Source organism: Bombus vancouverensis, unplaced genomic scaffold (assembly GCF_051014615.1).
Source record: "Bombus vancouverensis nearcticus unplaced genomic scaffold, iyBomVanc1_principal scaffold0039, whole genome shotgun sequence".
NCBI lineage: Eukaryota > Metazoa > Arthropoda > Insecta > Hymenoptera > Apidae > Bombus > Bombus vancouverensis.
The window spans coordinates 177,872-197,537 of NW_027468930.1; the positions used below are offsets into that span (position 1 = coordinate 177,872).

General features: G+C 39.4%; 1 long non-coding RNA gene and 1 pseudogene across 2 annotated transcripts; one reads left to right on the forward strand and one right to left on the reverse strand.

Annotated features, from left to right (window-relative positions):
- Positions 1–16,335: 16,335 nt before the first annotated feature.
- Positions 16,336–18,464, reverse strand: LOC143304552 (uncharacterized). Of its 2 annotated transcripts, XR_013061213.1 has the most exons (6): positions 18,374–18,464; positions 18,019–18,297; positions 17,675–17,943; positions 17,495–17,591; positions 17,228–17,332; positions 16,336–17,150 (listed from the first exon to the last, which is right to left on the reverse strand). It is a non-coding gene; the product is annotated as an uncharacterized LOC143304552 (long non-coding RNA). The 2 variants fall into 2 exon arrangements; XR_013061212.1 differs by having other exon boundaries at positions 16,336–17,332.
- Positions 18,465–18,686: 222 nt separating this feature from the next.
- LOC117162091 (venom serine protease Bi-VSP pseudogene) overlaps positions 18,687–19,666 on the forward strand; it is a 34,180-nt pseudogene continuing 33,200 nt past the window's right edge.

A 19,666-nucleotide genomic window follows, 5' to 3' on the forward strand; every position in this document is an offset into this window, starting at 1 on the left:
GTCATAAATTTAATATGCATGATTACATTGTCTAAATTTCTTTTGCGAGCGCGTGTAATCATTTCATTGGAATACGGGCATTCACATAAAATGTTCTGTTAACATTAGTCTAAATCTTTTAATTTCGCTGAGTTTTGCATATATATCCTTAATGTCTAAACCTATAATTACGTTTACAGATTCGCTATATAAGTATGCATGAGCTAATTTTTCTTGATATATAGAACTACCATTAAGGGGTATAACGTTTAGCTTAGCTAACTATGAAGAAGGTGAAGATCGTCCTGGAAAGTAAGGTTTAATACGGTTACCATGTATTTTCCTAATCGAGTGATTTACTATTATTTCATAATAAGGGGTTTTTCACTTTTTCAATGGTGTATGGCCCTGGCCATTCAGTATCTAACTTGTGTTCTTTATGATCGTTATGAATTAATACTAAATGTCCTTCTTTAAAAATAGATTGAGATTTGGCAATTTTAGAGAAGTTTCTAATAAATTTTCTATAGTATCCAGCTAGCCCAAGGAATGATTTTACATCTGTAGGATTTTTTGGTAGTTTGAAATTCTTTACTGCTTCTATCTTTTTAGGGTTAGGTTTTACTCCATCTGCTGTCACTACATGTCCTAGATATTCTAATTCGGGCTTTAAGAATTCACATTTATCTGGTTGTATTCTTAGGCCTACTTTCCCGAGTCTTTGGAATATAATGACTAAGTTTTTAGTATGTTCTTCTATCGATTGCCGAATATAATGATATCATCGAGATAAACGAAACAATGATTGTTAATCAAACCTCTTAACGTGGTATCCATCATTCTTTGAAAGGTAGCAGGTGCGTTCTTGAGCCCGAATGGCATTCTATTATAGTGGAAGTGTTCTTGTGGTGTGCTAAATGTAGTGTATTTCTTTGAATTCTCGTCCATGGGTATTTGATGGAACCCTGAGGATAAGTCTAAAGAGGAGAAATATTTCTCATTTCCTAGCTGTGATAGTATATCGTCAATGTCAGGTAGTGGATACGCGTCTTGGTCTGTTAGTTCGTTTAACTTCCTAAAGTCAATCACTACTCGCCACTTTTGTTTCCCTGATGCGTCGATATTCTTTGGAACGACCCAGACAGGAGAGTTATAGGGAGAGTCGAAGGGTTCTATAATCTCTTTGTTTAACATTTCAGTCATCTGTTTATTTATTTCGGTTTTATGATGTTCGGGAGGACGGTAGGATTTTACGTTGATGATCTTGTTAGGTAGATGATACATTTACACTGTACACGTGAATGTGTGTGTAAGCGTCAGAGGGCGTCCAGGTCTCAGTAGAGACAAAAGACGATTGGAGGCTGTTAGGAGAATCTAGAGGAGGTGGTTGACAACAAGCGTGCGTGCAAGAAGGTTATCGAAGTCTTCAGAGTGTAATATATATATATGTATAGCTGTTGTGTGCGAAATAAAGTAAACTATTTGTATTTTCGAATCCTCTCTATACCTTAACATGGTAGCAGAGCGTGGTTACTAGTTTTGCAAGCTATTTAGTGCGTGGTTTTTAGTCTTGCGAGTTTAGTAAGGGAAGAAACGTTCAAAGAATATAAAATAAAAGAAAAAATACTTCAAGCACGTAGGAACGCTTGAGTAAAGAATAGGAAATCAATTAAAATGGAGAGATCGGAAATTATGCTATCGATATTTGATGGTGAGGGTTACGGTATGTGGAAGAAAAGAATAACAATGTTTCTGAGATATAAAGAATGTGATATTGTTATAACTAGAGTGAAGACTGAAACAGACAATCCAGACTGGGATAAAAAGGATCTGAAGGCGATAAATATAATTTACAGTGCCTTCTCAAATAGACAATTAGAATATATTAGGGAAGAAAAAACAGCGTATGAAATAATGAAAAAGTTCGACGAAGTGTACTTGAAAGAATCGACGGCACTAGATCGTGTGCAGAAGGAGATTGGAGAAGATAAGTCTTGATAAATACAGTGATTCAGCATCGTTTTTTAGCGATCTTGAAAAATTAATAAATGAATTAAAAGGTGCAGGCGCAAAAGTGAGTGAGAGGGAAAAGCTGAATTACATGATAAATACGTGTTACGTCGCGTAACACTCTACCTAGCCCAGGCTACACACCGCGGGCAAGATGGCAACCAGATGTTTTCGGATACTCACTGCGTACCCTCAATAGTCTCAAGTATCTTCCATAAATCTTAGGAATTTCCTAGTCGAGGTCCTTCAAACTGAACAAACGTCTGTTTCCAAAGCATTTCTAAAGACCTTTGTCTACTACGGCTTGACAAGGGAAAGTTGGTTTTTCTCACGTATGATGCAACTTTCCTCCCACGAACCACTTTCTCTCGAGGGCGGTTAAGACCCTTCGTTTAACCAATTAACAACGAAGACTATTTCCCTCACTCCCTTAGTCAAAATCGTCACCAACAAATCCGATGGTCCCGTGCGCTAGACACACCCATCCTTAGCTTTCCTCCGCCACAGCATCGTCTCCGAACATCACTGATTTTACATCCTTCGAACAGTCAACATTCTTCGACCGGGTTTACACCCGAAGATCAGTCAGTCTCAATCAAGCATCTCGTCAAGCGGTCAGCAATTCGAATACATTGAGTCGACAAATCCATCAGTATACGCGATAATCCGTCTAGAGACTCAGGTCGCACTCATTCGTAGTCATCTCATAACAAATATTCATTTTGTGTTACACCGAAGTTGTTGGTTTGTGAAAATATATAATAACCTGTTAGCAACAGCGTTATCCTTCATTTAACTACCCTTATCATCCTAAACGAAATAAGGGATCGAGCGATTCGCGGCGTCGATTAGCAAATCGTAACGGGAATTTACGACTCCCGTTGGCGCGCTTCTTCGAGATCGCGTCTCCCCGCGAACGTGCGAAAACAATACGTTACCCGAAGAGTATAGCTACATAGCGGATATAATAGATGCAGTGAAAGAAGAGAAACAAACGGTAGCGTGTGTGAAGAATAAAATAGAAATAGCGGAAAAGAAAGATAAGCCTAGTCGAGGAGAAATGAAAACTAATGCCTTTGCTGCAAAAAAGGAAGGATGCTTCAAATGTGGAAGAGTGGGATATTTTGCATGAGAGTGTCAAAATGGCGTCCAAGCGGGAAGCAGTAACAGTTATCGGCGTGGGTCAACACGTGGTCGCAGCAGAGGAAGAGGAAACAAAGGCAATACGAACAGGGAGCGTGGAAACTTCCATCGTCAATCAGCAGCCGGCACGAGCGAATATGGCAACTCAGGAGCAGGCACATGGATGGCAACAGCGCACGCAGCACACAGCAGCGAGATGAACGAGATAAGTGGTAACGAAATAACATGCCTATTAGATAGCGGCTGTACCGATCACATTATTAACGATGTAAATTATTTTGATAAATCTATCGACCTTAAAGAACCGGTAAATATATATTTGGGCGATAATAGATCGATAAAGGCAACAAAAGAATGAAATGTTATAAGCTATTTTGAAGCATTTGAAAAACGAAATAAAATAAATATGAATAAAGTTTTTTATGTGAAAAAAATGTCCGCAAACTTGATTAGTTTCGGCAAGTTAACGGATAATAATAATATGGTTATTTCAAAAGGAAATATTGCAAAAATAATAGATGAGAACAATAAACTTACAGCTTTAGCGGTCAAAGAGAATGGTACATATAAAATGAAAAGTATATTGAAAGGAAGAAGCACTTAGTAAACAGTGGCGAACGTAGTGATGAGTAAAAAGGAAAGATGGCATAGGATGCTAGGACACGTAAATTTTAGATACTTAAATATTTTGGGCAAGTAAAGAGTAGCTAGTGACAGGCATACCGAATAAATTTGAAAAGGAATTGTTGAAATGTAAGGTGTATATAGAAAGTAAAATTCATAATTTATCTTTCAAAAATAATCGAACTCGGGCTAGGGAGATAATGGAAATTATTCATACGGACGTGTGCGGTATCTTTAAGACTACCGGATTAAATGAAGAGAAATATTTTAATTTATTTATCGATGATTATAGTAAAATAGCTAGGATCTATTGTATAAAATCAAAAGATAAGGTCTTTCATTCTCTCGTACAGTTTGTAAATGAAGTTGAGAACTTAACGGGCAAGATGTTAAAAATATTAAGATGCGATAATGGAAAAGAATACTTAAACAATCGAATTTATAAATTTGCTAGGGATAAAGGTATCATAATAAATAATTGTCCAACCTACGTACATGAATTAAACGGGACAGCGGAAAGGTATAATAGAACAGTGATGGACATGGCGCGTTGCTTGTTAACGGAAGCGAAAGTACATAAAAAGTACTGACCGGAAATAGTATGTACAGCGGCGTACTTGAAAAATCGAAGACTAGCAAACACTGCAGAGAGAAAGACACCTTTTGAAATATTCTTCGAGAGAAAACCAAGTGTTGAAAATTTGTATCTATATGGAAGTAAAGTTTTTGTAGGAAGGCCAGAACAAAAAAGAGTTTCTAAATGGGATAAGAAGGCAGATATGGGAATTCTGTTAGGATATAGTGAAGTAGGTTAGAGAGTCCTATTAGGTGTAAAAATAACAGTAGCGACATGTAGAGGTCGTAGAAACAGACAAAAAATGTATCGGTTTTGAGGAGAATTCATTCGATGCAGTTAGCGATGATAGTAAAGATAATTATTTATTGGACAGCATGAATAAGGAAGAGTTAGAAAGTAGAGAAGATGAAAATGATAATAGTTCTGAAAGCTTAAAGATTCCTAGGAGATCTACACGTAATAAGAAAACTCCAGTAAGGTATCCAGAAAAGGAAAACAGTAGTGAGATTCACGCAAATTATTGTAGAGTAGATATCCTTTGTACATTTGAGGAGGCGATTTGTTGTGAAAATAGTGAAGATCGGAAACAGGCTATGGATAAAGAAATAGAGTGTCTCTATAAAAACAAAACTTGGAAATTGGTAGAGAGGGTAAAAGGCAAAGAAGTATTAGATGTAAAATGGGTTTACACGAGAAAATCAGATGACAGGTATAAGGCTAGATTAGTGGTAAGAGGATTTCAACAAAGAAACGTAGTCGTTGATGACATATATTCTCTTCTCTTCTATCATATTGTTGTCAAAATGGATTAATCATTGAGCAAATGGATGTAAAAACTGCCTTTTTAAATGGCGAAGTATGTTCGGAGGTATATGTAAATCAAGCAAAGGGATATGCAGACGGAACGAATAGAGTTTGTAAATTATCGAAAGCGCATTATGGGTTAAAAGAAAGTCCGAGGGACTGGTATGAGTGTTTTGATAGGTATGTGACGACATTGGATTTTAAGAAGAATAACATAGAGTTGTGCCTATATACTCATGGAGAGGGGGAAAATGTTGTTTATTTGCTAATATATGTAGACGATTTGTTAATCTGTAGTAAAAACAAAAAAAAGATACAAAATGTAAAGAAGCTATTACCTGATAAATTTAAAATGAAAGATTTAAGTGAAGTAAAAGAATATTTTGGAATAAATATAGAGTATGATTATATAAAAAATGAAATGAAACTAAGCCAAACGAAATACATTGAATCATTAGCGAACAAATATAAATTACAAAACAGCAAATTGTACTGTACACCAACGGAAACAAATTTAAAAATTGAAAACGCTGAGATAAATAGAAATGACATTGGATACAAGAACTTAATTGGTGCATTGCTGTATATTAGTACAAATACCAGACCCAATATAAGTTATAGTGTGAATTATCTTAAGTAGATTTCAAGATTGTTGTAGCGAGACACATTTTAAATATGCTTTGCGAATATTGAAATATTTGTACCGAAATATTGAAATATTTAATATTAAAGATTTAAGGTCACATTAGAAAAGGAATGAAAAGTGTGAAACGATAGATTGTTATGTAGACGCTGATTGGGCAGGAGATCATTTAGATAGAAAATCTACTTCTGGATATCTAATTAAATTGTGTGGAAATGTAATCGGTTGGAAATCTAAAAAACAAAGGTGTGTGACAAAAGCCTGGACGTATGCAGAGTATGTAGCTCTATCGGAAGCGGTGAGTGAATTAATGTCTATTAGAGAAATTATGAAGGTCTTCAATGTAAATGTAGACAATAACCCTGTAAAAATTTATGACGATAACTCTGGAGTGATAAGTATAGCAAAGTACGGAAATTTCACAAAAAATTCTAAACACATTGAAGTTCATTACCACTACGTTCACGAATGCTTAAAGGAAAATAAGATAAATATAATTTAAGTAGGTACAGACGAAAATACTACATAGGTTCTCTAAGAGGTTTTTCTATGTGCGATAGTCGAATCAAAGATTTGAATTTTTCGATTTGATCTACAGTGTTTATATTTTCAATAATGTTAGAAATTTGGACTGAAAACTTACCACCATTGATAAAGCATACTGGCGTTGGCTTTCCGTCGAAGTATACAATTTTTTGAACGATTTCTCCCGATGCGAGAGTTGGTTCTTGCTGCAGCAGAAGAGTATTATTATCTAATTTTAATGTTTTATTGGAGAGTTCGAATCGATATTGATTTAAACCGGGTAAGCCTAATATGCCGTCTTCTATGATAGGGAAATTATCATCTACTAAGGAAAATTCTATCTCTTTGTTGAATAAATTTAGTTTAATTTTGGAATTGGATTCGTATTTGGAATGTTCCATGGAGAATTTCTATGTGTCTGGTATTATTGTTCTTCCTGGGTAGCATCCTCGTTTAAGCAAGTTGATTCCTGCTCCCGAGTCAACGAAAAATCGCAATCCTCGTCGTCCTGGTAATTGTAGTCGTATTGTGGATAATCTTCCTGAGGTAGCATTGTTAATTCTGATTGTTCTTGAATGTGGTTTATTCCTGGGGGGCTTTTGTTTGAGGCGGTATTCGAAAATTTTGGCATTGATTGGCAAGGTGTCCCAATCGATTGCATTTGAAACATTTCGTTTGTGGCCTTTCGTTTAATGGTCGATTTTCAAGCTTTGTAAAATTATTCATTCTTGGTTGAATGTTTTGTGTGGGTGGAGTTTTGTTATTCATGTTACTTGTAATCGTGAAGCGGTTACCTACTGGACGAGACGTCTGGTTACGATAAGATGGTGGAGTGGTTGTTTGTCGTGTCATCCGTCTGCGAGCGTTGTCTTCGCGAAAGTATTTTTCCACGTCCATTGCCTTTTTTTCTGCATCGATGATGTTTGGGGGGGGATTAGCCAATAGCACGTGTCCTGAACGAAGGCCTCTTACATAGTCAATCACAGAAACCATGTATAGTCGATCGTTCATCGCTCATCGAGTTAGTTCGTCTTTATATTCATTGGTAATGCTGTATTGAAGTTTGTTGAAAACACGTCGAAATCTAATGTTATAATTTTGCACGCTTTCGGTTATTCCTTGCTTTATCACTCTTAACTGATCTTGGTGTTCTCTTACTGATGCTTGAGTAGCTACGTTACGTCTTAATCCTTCGTAGAGAGTTTCGAATTCGTTAATATGGATATTGCGGATTGTCATTGCGGCTTTTCCTACAATTTTCTCTATTTTGATCATTTTTAATAATAACGTTTGTTCGCTACACATCATTCTCATTTCTTTTATTTCACGAATAAAATCTTCTACACTTATATCGTTTTCTCCGTTTAGTATCGGAGATACTAAACAGCTTTTAGATTTCCAGAGTTTGCAGCTGTTGGATTGGATGGTTAGACATATGTTGGTGGCTTTTGTGGCATAGGTGGAGGTGGATTAGTATCGTGTTTTAATACTGATATATTATCGTCATCGTCAGTCATCATAGAACCGAATTCAGTTGATTTTACGTTTATTTGTGGTAGTTTAACACGAGAGAGGTTTCTACTTAATATTTCCATTTCGTTAGCGCGTTTTCTATTTTCTTCGTTCGCTAATTTTAAAGCATTCTTTATTTCGTTAAATTGTTGTCGAAATTCTTCGTTCTGTCTCTGTATTAAGTCTAAAATTGCTCTGGTAGAGGAATCGAGTGATCCCGTTTTATTTTGAACTCCACTTGTAGAGGGTAAACTTGTCTCGGCTTTTGAGTCTTTCTTGTTCATATTGTCTCTTCGCTAGAGTTACTAGAGAAACTAACTTTTCGCGTTCTATATTGTTTAAAAGAATTCCGACTTTTCTCACCTTGATACGTAAGTTCGTAGAATGAGGTTCCCTTGCGGTGTTTTCCTCTGTGGCGCGTTCAAATGTGTTGTTTGAGTGTCAAACTCGTTCTGTTGATTTGTTCTATGCTGACAGTGGCCCCGTTGATTTGGTCCACCGTGGTAAATTATTGACAGCAAAGTTCATAACACAAGTAGTTCGAATCCTTCGATCTTCAATAATGTCCGTAGACCGAAATCGTAACTTCGTTTACACTGAAGCGAATGGATCCTGGCAGGATCGCCAAAATGTCACGTAAAAATAATGGGAAAATAATAATAAAAAAATGTTGGGTTCTTGAACCAGAGTTCGAGGTACCTTTATTTTATAATAGGATTACAAGTGTGCGATTTGACCGTTACCGAAAGACTGAAAGACTCGATCAAGACACAGCCCTTCTAGATGTTCGTTTATCTTATGCCTATGTGCCGAATTCATATTCCTTTGTTTTGGGAGTCGGTGTCGTATGCAAGGCGGTTCAGGTTTCCTGAGTCTGTTGGAGATATTTGTTGACGTTACATGTACGTCAAGACTGTGTAAGTGTCACGAGGCAAAACAATAATATGAGTCGCTCTCGATTTGCATCGTTCTCTAACTCATGTGCCGCTACATACTTATATAGCTATTATTTCTTACAACCTAGCGTATGCAGTTGTGTATGGGGCCTTAAGTTCACTGTTTATAGATACTGCTAGGAATTAATCGAACGAATTCAACGCAGTCGCGTTTACAGTGTTCCGTATTATCGGAAATGCCGAATTCGCGTGGTTTCGCTTTGACGTTCGTCCACGTTGACGATTGTTCAAAGAACAACCGAGAGGCCTCCGCGTCGCAGCTACGAAAGACATCGAAGCCGCGACACCCTTCAGTGACTTCCCTATCTTTTCCTAAAACCAAGGATGACGCAACTCAGGCAATCGTTACAAGCGTTCGAACTTCACATTTTCTTACCATACTATCAAAAAAAATGAAAGCTGGTTTTCAATGAGTCATTATATAATTATATGTCGGAGATGAAAGAACACCGGAGCCTTTGGAATTTTGGATAATCCCACAACATTGTAACATAGAGTCTACTATAGCTGTAATTGAACAATCGTAGTTATTCAATCCGATTGTAATTGTTCGAGAGTTGTGATAATGAGCTTGGGCTCGAGGTGACAGTCTGTCGCCCAACGTAGCCGCGGTCAAGGGATGAACGCTTTGCCTAACAAAGGTATGGAGTAATTCTATAGCTCTCCTTAAAAGAAATATTCGTGGCGACACGCGACAGTAAACATTCCAACGGTTTCTGTCCCGTGGATCGCCACACGCAGAGCCTATTCTTCGAGTAAGATGATTGCCAGATGTCGATGCGTCTCCACAGTACATGTTCGGCTAGCCCGAGGGCCCGTTATAAATCTTAAGGTTTAGTTAACTAAAGTCCTTCAAACAGACAAACAGTCTTTGTCCCAACTACGGGAAGATAGGGGAGACATATTTTTCAACGAGCGGCGTCTCCCACTAGCAACTTTCCCTCGAGGGCGGCTAGCATCTTTTTCTAACCACCGATATGGAGATTGACCAATTAGCAGCAACGTCAATTTCCCTTACTTCCTAAACGAAGGCTTTCCTCGACGAATCCGATGATCTCGTGTCCTTAGACACACCCCATTATAGTTTTCCTCTGTGGCATCATCGGGACGGGACGGGCATTCTTTTACGCGCTCCCGTCGACCAAAGAGTAACGTTTTTACGCTCAGCAATTATTTTTACGAGTCAGACTTAGATTCAGCGAGAACGCCCATCTGTCATCCCGTTGGCAGCGGATTCGTTATTGAACCGGAGACCACTGTCACTAGTGTCGCGGACGTCTCACCGCCGTGGTAGATTGTCAAACCTGTGTTATTCATACCTGTGTCAATAAATCGTATCTTCGTTACACCGCAACGATGGCTACCTTCAATGAAGACTCTTCAAACATCGACAACCCTATCCCCAATGTCATTCCGACATATATATCCACCGAAAATGCGCTCTTGTAGACAAACGCTCGATTCGCGTCACAGCTTTTAAAGCTAGTCGCATCTCAATCCGTTGGAAAAAGTTTTTCCTGTAGCATATTTTATTTTTACGAACCAACAAGGTCTTTGTTTATTTCCTTCTTTTTTTTGCTCCAATTTCCCCATTGTTTTTTCAAGGATAGTATTTCAGAGCCACTAGTCAAGTTTATTGTAACAATAAACTTACGTTTCGGAAACATTTTGTGCTGTGAAACAGAATACACTAAAGTTTGAAGGTCACATCGATTTTCGAAAGTTTATAAATGGAGGTGTATGACAGTATCACCAGCTGTTGCTGTCCAAGTAACTCCAACATCGAAATACTACAACGATTCCAATCGAAAGCGCTAAGAGCCTTAATAGACGCACCTTGGTATGTTACCAACGAAACCATCCATCGCGACCTCAAGATACCTACAGTCAAAGAGGAAATAGCAAAATATAGCGACAGATATAGCAAAAGAGTCAAGAAACACCGAAACCCCCTAATCACCCGACTACTCGATACGACGGACCAGATTCGCAGGCTGAAGAGGCACTACCCGCTAGACCTAAACGCTAGATTCATTTAATTATCCAAATTAAGCATATGCACTTACTTATAATACTTATAAATTATACCTATCTGTAATAAGTATTAACTTATTGTAAATAAACAGCCATGTCACTGCGCCACGCCAGAAAAATTACTGAAAATTCTGAACGCGAGAATTGATTGTAATTTCAACAAATAAATAAAAACAAAAAAAAAAGCTGTTGCTGTCCCCAAGCGCCAAAATACGTTCTGACTACTATTTTATGTATCTCACAGAAGTATGTCTTCATTCATCATCTCCCATGCCATCCACCAACGTGTTCTTAACATGTTATCTCCTAATAAAATATTGATGTTGAGTCAGATATCCAACTGAATAATCTTTTCGGTGTCTACTATAAGACATTTAAAACCAAGGCTCGTACACACGTGTGCTTATACGTCAGATGTAATACTTAACACGAAACCTGCTTATATTAATATTAAATTTATGCATAGTAGGATGTTCGACCTTTGTAAAAATGAAATTATAATACATACAGTTTCACCGTGGAAAAGTGAATCTTTCTAGCATGTCCACGCAAATGCAGGGTAGGGGAGGACTGTGCATGCACCAAACAACTTTACGTTCGTAATTTTTCACACAAATGTACAACTGTAGGGAAAAAATTATCTCTGATTTTTCGGATGTTAGGAATCGACAATATCGCATAACGGAATGCTGTGTTCTACGTATTCTATTTTTGTTACGAAAGTGGTACAAACGAAGTCCACATAAGAATAGTACAACAAAATCGGTTGAGGTTAGGTTATCGTGCAGATATCGCGGCTTTGGAAATCACGCAACTGCCAGTCTCGTCGTTCCTTGTAAACGAAAGAAAGGTATTGTAATCGGTCGGAATTAACATAAAACTCGTCATTTCATGATAATACTGTGCATTCTGAATATGCTATGATTTGGTTTAAAATAATAAATAGTCCATTCTTGCATACTATTGCTCCAGCTTTACTTGTATGTAGTATCGTGGACGAAAGGCCTGGGAAATATCGGGCGAACTATGAACAGTGTCGCGAGAGCCGAGGCGCCGTCGGGCCCATCAATGTGTCATCGGTCTTTTCAAGTGCATAGTTTCGTGGAAAAGACCTACGTGACCCTGGCCACGAGCGTCTGCGGAACACGTGTGCGGTGGGCCTAGGAAAAGGACAACAGAATGCGACAACGGCCAGAAAGGGTCAGTCGAGAAACAGAGTGCGAGTCGAGGAGCCGAGTGCGAGTCGAGCGGAGACGTAGGTTGCGAGTGGCGTTGCCGAGAGAGTGTGGATTGCGCTGTGTTCTGTACGTTTGGTATGAATAGTTCAAGTTAAGCCACAATCGTCTTTTCTGTCTGATTAACATCTCTATTGTCCACTCTTTGTGAACATATTACATCACGATATTACATATTTTTGGGGGCTCAGCCGGGATTGGACAAGACAGAAAACGAAACGGTTTAACAGAGCTATTCGAGCTAGTTGTGAATTTACCGGTACGCGGTGCGGTAAAAGACGATATCGTTGACTGTTTAAGTTTGTGTAGTGTGAAAAATGGCAAACGTCGGGGACGAACGATTGTCGGGTGAAGAGGGTTCGACGCTGGAGGAGCTGAGGAATAAGCTCGCGCGAATGAACCTCCCTATATCGGGTGCGAGGTCAGTGCTGATTGCAAGGCTGAATCGGGCGTGTAGGGCTGGACAATCGTATCGTAAGGGATCGACGGGCGGTGAAGAGCTAACCGGTCAACGAGATTTAGAAAATGTACAGAGAGCTGAGCGTGATTGTAACGAAGGTGAGGATGTTGAGAAAATGAATACGAAGGAGTTGAAGGAGCGCCTCGCTAGTTTGGGTTTAAAAACGACGGGAAGAAAGGTAGAATTACGCGCACGGCTACGAGCGGCCATGGATGGTAATGACATATCGTCGGAAGAAGAAAGCGACGACGAAAGTGAGGATGAAGATGACAGAAAAAACGCCAGAGAATACAAGAGAGGTACGCGAAAGGTGCATCAGGACCGTGACGAATGTTGTCGAAGGGCATGTGTTGGTTCGACACTGAGTTTTAGAGACGTCGAAGATGCATTAGAGTCGTTTAGTGGCAACAGAGGTGAAAATGTCGAACGATGGTTCGAGTCGTTCGAGGAAGTCGCTGATACGTGCATGTGGTCGGATGGGCAGAAGGCAGTCTACGTAAGGAAGCTGCTGAAGGGATCAGCGAAAATATTTGCGAGCTTCGAGTGTCATGCCAGAACTTGGCATGAGTTGAAGAGGGGGCTAGTGAAAGAATTTTCGAGGAAAGTCAACAGTAGGCAAGTACATCAGAAACTTGAAGAAACAAAAAAGGAGAGTGATGAAGCATGTTTGGCTTACATGTACCGCATGCTCGAAATAGCCAGCCATGTGGACATGGAGGAGGAAGCAAAGGTGGAATACATAGTGGATGGAATAATAGACGACGAGAACAATAAGGCTGTATTGTACGGCGCTACGTCAATCAAAGAGTTGAGGAAGAGGTTAGTGATGTACGAAGAGCAGAAGAGTCGCAGAGCAAAGTCGATTGTGAAGTCGGCTAAAACCCAGAAGAACGGGAAGCTCAGTCAATCTGTAGATGCAATGAAGAAAAGAAGATGCTTCATTTGCGGTAGTGAGGATCATCTAAGTGTTAAGTGTCCGGAGAGGGGAGAAGGTGTTAGGTGTTTCAAGTGCGTCAACGCCGTTAGCCGCGCTGGAAACACTCGTTCCCGGCCGATCACGAAAGTTAAGCAGCAGCGGTCACGGAGCGGTCTAGAATGGGTGACCGCTCCGTGAGGCGTTGACGAAGAAGGAAGGAGGCGCACCGAAGCCATTTTTCTGGGACCATCCAAGGAGCACGAGGCAGGCAGAAGCCCCCGGGACACAGGACTACCCTGGGAAAACACCGATGGATCTGATATTTCTTATAGTCGGGTGGCGGCTGGCCGGTGCCCGCGACACTAGCCAGTTCACCGATCCGGTGCGGAAATTTCGGAGAAGTTGGTGGCCCCCACGGAGTCCTGTGAGCATCCCGACGGATCTGATATTCTCTCATAGACGGATGGCAGCTGGCGGTGTCCGCGGCACCTGCCAGTGCGCCGATCCGGTGCGGAGAATTTTCGGAGAAGTTAGTGGGCCCCACGCCTGCCAGGACCACGTCGAACCAGGAAGAGGCGTCAGGGGACGGGGTCCCAGGATGACGCAGCAGGAGCGAGGCGCTGGGGGGCGTGGTTCCCCCCCAGCGGTCCAAGAAGAGCAGGACGCCTCCCTTCGACAAAGAAGGAGAGATAGACGCCCGGGGGCAACCGGAGTAATTCGGGAGAGATCCCGGGTGCATCTCGACTCAGGCGTCAGGACAGGCCACCGTGGAGGTTTTAGCCGGTAAGAATCCGGCACTACCCAGCGCCCTCTCCCCGGAGGGGCGCGGGTGCCTATGAAGGTTTCCTCCACGAAAAAAAAAAAAAAAAAAAAAGGTGTTTCAAGTGCAGCGGATTTGGACATATTGCAGCGAGGTGTACGGCACGACCGAAAGAGACTTGCGTAGTGTCAAGATCCGAAAAGGGGAAGTATGTGAAGGAAGTGGCGATAGATGAATGTAGGTTTGTGGCACTAGTGGATACGGGGAGTGATCTCACGTTCATCCGATCAGACGAGTATGCGAGGTTAGGGTCACCACCGCTAGGTAAATGCAAGCTCAAGTTCGACGGTTTTGGTTCCGCTGGCAATGAGACCTGGGGTGAATTCACTAAGGTAATGACGGTTGATGGGTGTAAACTGCCAATCACTTTGCACGTTGTTTCAAACAAAATATTGACGAAGCACGGCCTGTTGTTAGGCACTGATTTTCTGGAACAGGTAGAGTTACGGGTTAAACGAGGCGAAGTGACTTTCTTGCGGCTTGACGAACAGACTAACAAAGACGTGTCGGATGTGTTTAGAATTAACGTAGTAGAACAGACCGACGAAACAGACCTGACACACGTACAGGAACCGCATTATCGTGAAGCGATTCGAGATATCGTTAGGGGGTATAGGCCGGAAAAGAAGCGAGACGTCGGAATAACCGCAAAAGTAGTTTTGGAAAGCGACAAGCCGATAGCGCGAAGACCGCGAAGACTGGCGCCGTCGGAAAGAAAGGAAGAAGATGATTTGATGGAAGCGTGGACAAACGAGGGTGTCATCAAATCGTCAGACTCGGAGTATGCGAGTCCGATAGGTGTAGTTAGAAAGAAAGATTTGTGTGTGCGTGTGGCTAGATGGGCCTTGTTACTAGGCGAGATTAAGTATCAGGTGTGTCATCGGCCGGGGAAAAGTATGCAGCATGTAGATGCTCCGAGTAGGAACCCCCTGCCGAGCACTATGTATGTAACGGAGAGTGAAGACGGGCTGATTGCACGGTTGAGAAGGGCACAGAACGAGGACATCGAAGTCCGTAGGATTTTGGACGCCGCAACGTGCAGTCAGGCCGATGGGCAGGTAGTAAGAAACAATATTTTGTATAAGGAGTGTGAGGACGATGTGCTAATAGTAGTATCGAAGGCGATGCGGGCTCAGGTAGTCAGGCAAGCGCACGAGCGTGGGCATTTCGAGGTTACCAAAACAGAAGCTATGGTCAAGAAGGACTTCTGGTTCAAGGGGTTACGCGAAAAGGTCGAACACGTGGTATCCAACTGCCTTGACTGTAGCCTAACCGAGCGAAACATAGGTAAGCTAGAAGGGAACCTGCGAAATTACAAGAAAAGAAGAAAGCGTGTGAAGCGGTACCGAAGGAAGGACCTGCACACACCTCGATTTTATGAAACCTTGGGTCCTAAACGCCGAAAGTGACGCATCTGATGACAGCGAGATAAAAGGCAACATCTGAGGGCAGATGTTATTGCAGGATGGCCGAATGTAGTATCGTGGACGAAAGGCCTGGGAAATATCGGGCGAACTATGAACAGTGTCGCGAGAGCCGAGGCGCCGTCGGGCCCATCAATGTGTCATCGGTCTTTTCAAGTGCATAGTTTCGTGGAAAAGACCTACGTGACCCTGGCCACGAGCGTCTGCGGAACACGTGTGCGGTGGGCCTAGGAAAAGGACAACAGAATGCGACAACGGCCAGAAAGGGTCAGTCGAGAAACAGAGTGCGAGTCGAGGAGCCGAGTGCGAGTCGAGCGGAGACGTAGGTTGCGAGTGGTGTTGCCGAGAGAGTGTGGATTGCGCTGTGTTCTGTACGTTTGGTATGAATAGTTCAAGTTAAGCCACAATCGTCTTTTCTGTCTGATTAACATCTCTATTGTCCACTCTTTGTGAACATATTACATCACGATATTACATGTATTTTCGATATTGGTATAAATAGAAAGACAATTAATGTCGTTCGAGTCTATTTTCGGATCATTTATATTACGTTTAATCCATATAGTTATTATATGAGACATAGTATCGTAAAATTTGAAAGAATAAAACGTTCGTACAGGAAGTACATTTTATAAGAACTCCAACAAATCTGCGTGTGCACCTAAAGTACAAACTGATAGTGATTGTTCATAAGTTTATATACATTATCTAATGTCAATCGAAGGTATCAATTCTTTCTCTCCATAAGAGTACTTTTTCATTTATGTGTGTTCAAAAATACATGTGTTCAACCGTGAAGCATATGTCACCTACAACGAAAAAGAGTTTTCCTATACTTAATATTTCCTTTATATACCTATGAAAGTCTATTCTTCGCGTAGTATGAAATTATGAATAAATCTGGAATATTGTTCAATCTGAAAAGAAAAATAACTTATTGACATCATTCATTGATACGAGATTCAGAATGTTTGTTTTGTCTTGCAGAGAAAGAAGGCAGCCCTTTCTTTTAACGTGAAATAGAAAGCGAAAATTTGAAAACAGATTTTTTGGAAATTTACTTGCAAATATCGTTTTCAATATCGTGATTTTCTTCCCAATGGTACTGTACTTTCAAATTTTCCAGTATCCCTCTAAAAACAAAAAGTCGAACCTCGTTATTATTAACGTAGGCATTACAAGGAAGAGAAGTATTAGAAAGCAGCTCCTTTTTATTATGGATTTCTTTATAATCATGTAAATAAGAAATTCCGGAAATTTTTTCCTCAAGAATTTAATTCTTGTGTTTTGATTGATAATTATTACACTGCATACTAACTTTTCGCATACTGTTCGCGTCTAACAATTTCCTAATAATAACTACTTCAAAATTACATATGTTCTTGCACGAATTCAAAAGTACGTATGATACAATTACAATTGATTCTAAAATAATAATTATTTAAAGATATTAAGATACTAATTAAACGTTTCACTATATTTCAAAATCTGGAACAACAAATTTTTATTTATAAAAAATGAAACTGTGTTTACATATTCTTTGTCATGATGCTATTTGTTATTACCATGTCGACATTTTTTAAAATTCATTTTGTTATCTCTACGCAATATGTAAATTCATATACTGCTTAATATTTTTTACATATTATCCATCCACCTCATGATATCTCCTGAAAAATCAAAATATTAATGTTATATTATTACAATGCTTCTTAAATTTCAATTTTTGACAAATTTGAAATCCAATATATTTTGCACAATTATTATTTATCAAAAAATTCTAAGTTAGTAACTTTCTTTTCAAATGGCAAATAACATATACTTTGACTTACCTGTAACTTTTTGCTCCTAATCATCATTTCCTCTTATAGAACATCATTATTGTTCTTATAATTACTACCAGTGTCATAGATATTGTAGTGGCTACAACTGAATTAATAGAAAATGATAAATAACTGTGTATAACACTAACACATAACTGTGTATAACAATGACACATAACTTTTACTTACATATCAGTCGATAAGGGATTACTGTGATATCCTGTTGATGTTTCTTAAGGCACTTGATTAGGTGCGATACGGTATCATTCCTTATGGTATACTGTAGATAAGTATTTTAGAAAATAACAAGAATAAATCTAAATTATTCAGAGGTTCCAGTTTCGGCTTAGACATAAATACAGGACCATTTGCAAAGAAGAAAGGGTGCGTTTCTACAGCCTCGTTATAGTAACCATGAATACCAATCTCTGAATTACTGGTTACTAAACATAAATATCCTATAAAATTTAATATATTTCTTTAATTTTTAATACATACATGAGTTAGTAGTTCTAAATTATGAATCATCCTACCTGTGATATTACACTTTTCCTTATAATATCATCACTCAAGTGAACAACATTAAGATCATGTAAACCATGTCATCCTATCTTACTGTGAAGATACTTAGTTATGTTATCTAACATTATAAAAATATCATCAAATTCAAGTCCTTTTATTCACATCACATGGCCACGACGATCTGGTTCTTCGTTATATAATGTTCTAAAATTTGTCGTACATATAGGATGTACAAACCGTGATATCAAGGTATCAGTTCTTCCTTCCCAAGGGACAGTTTCATTAAAATTCTGATAGAATTAAAAATTAATTATTAATATTCTAACAATCATATATGTTAAATACATTATAGTCAACGATATATACCTGAGCGAATGTAGGGGTGATTCCTTGATAATTATAAATGTCATCAGCCCACATCATTGTGCCACTTCTTTGTACTCCAGCCTCTGGATTAACAGCCTAAACAAACATACAAAATTTTATAGAAGCTGCACAAAATATAGTATATATGCGCAATATTGAAGCGTTCAAGGGGATATAAAGGTAATGTACATCATATACACGTGTACTCTCATGCAACAAAATACAATTAGATTTAATAGTATAAGCTCTTTTATTCATCATAATAGATTGGAAATTTAAGTGTCTTACGAGGGTGAGTAAAAAGTTACCCGCTCTGTCGGTGTAGAATTTATTTTAAGCAATTGTCAAAAAAGACATACATCATTTTTTGACATAATCACTCAATTTCTGTATACACTTTGTCCATTTGCTGAAGGACCTTCGTATTTTCTCGTTAAAAAATGTTTTGGGCTGAGCTGCGAACCACGAATGCATCGTCGTCTTCACCTTTTCATCAGCTTTTTCGGCATCCATCTCGCACAAACTTTTTAAAACCCAAATCTGTCGTGCACTATTGCATAAGCAGAGCCGTGGCTGATTTGCAAATGATTTGCCACATTATCCAGTGTCACTCGTCTATTCCATAGATAGCACGTTCAATGTTGTCATCGTGGATGTGGACGGGCGTCCAGCTGTTTTTTCATAACACTTGTGCGATCTTCTTTGAACTTTTGTGCCCATTCAAACACACTTCGTGACAAAACACTTTCTCCATAATGTGCATTAAATCTTTGATAAATATAGGCATCAAACATAACCTCCGACCACAAGAAACGAATCACAGCATCCTGCACTGTTTTCCTGCAAATCACCATTGCAAAGCGCCATTACTCGCGCAACGGTCACAAACGAATTGACGTAACACAATGAAACCTACGCAGCAGCACTGAACAGATATTGACGTCATACGAAGAGTGCAGATGGATCAATACGGTCGACAGAAGTTTTAACTATCTGGAGTGCGGATAAATTTTTACCGAGAGTCGTATAGGAATCTATAATCTGTAAGGACACCTTTGGCTGAATGGAAATTTCTCTTACATATAGTCAAAAATGCAGAAACAGTGTATTGAATTGGAAAGTGATAAAAAATAAGTGAAGTTTCGAGGTTGCATGTGATTGCATGAATACACAGGACGTTTTTAGCGAATAAAAAATAATTTTGAAAGACACGAGACTTATCTTGTATTTTATGTACTCTCTGTGTCCGAATTTCCAGAAGCTCTCTATCTTATGAAGTGTTTTAGATTAGCC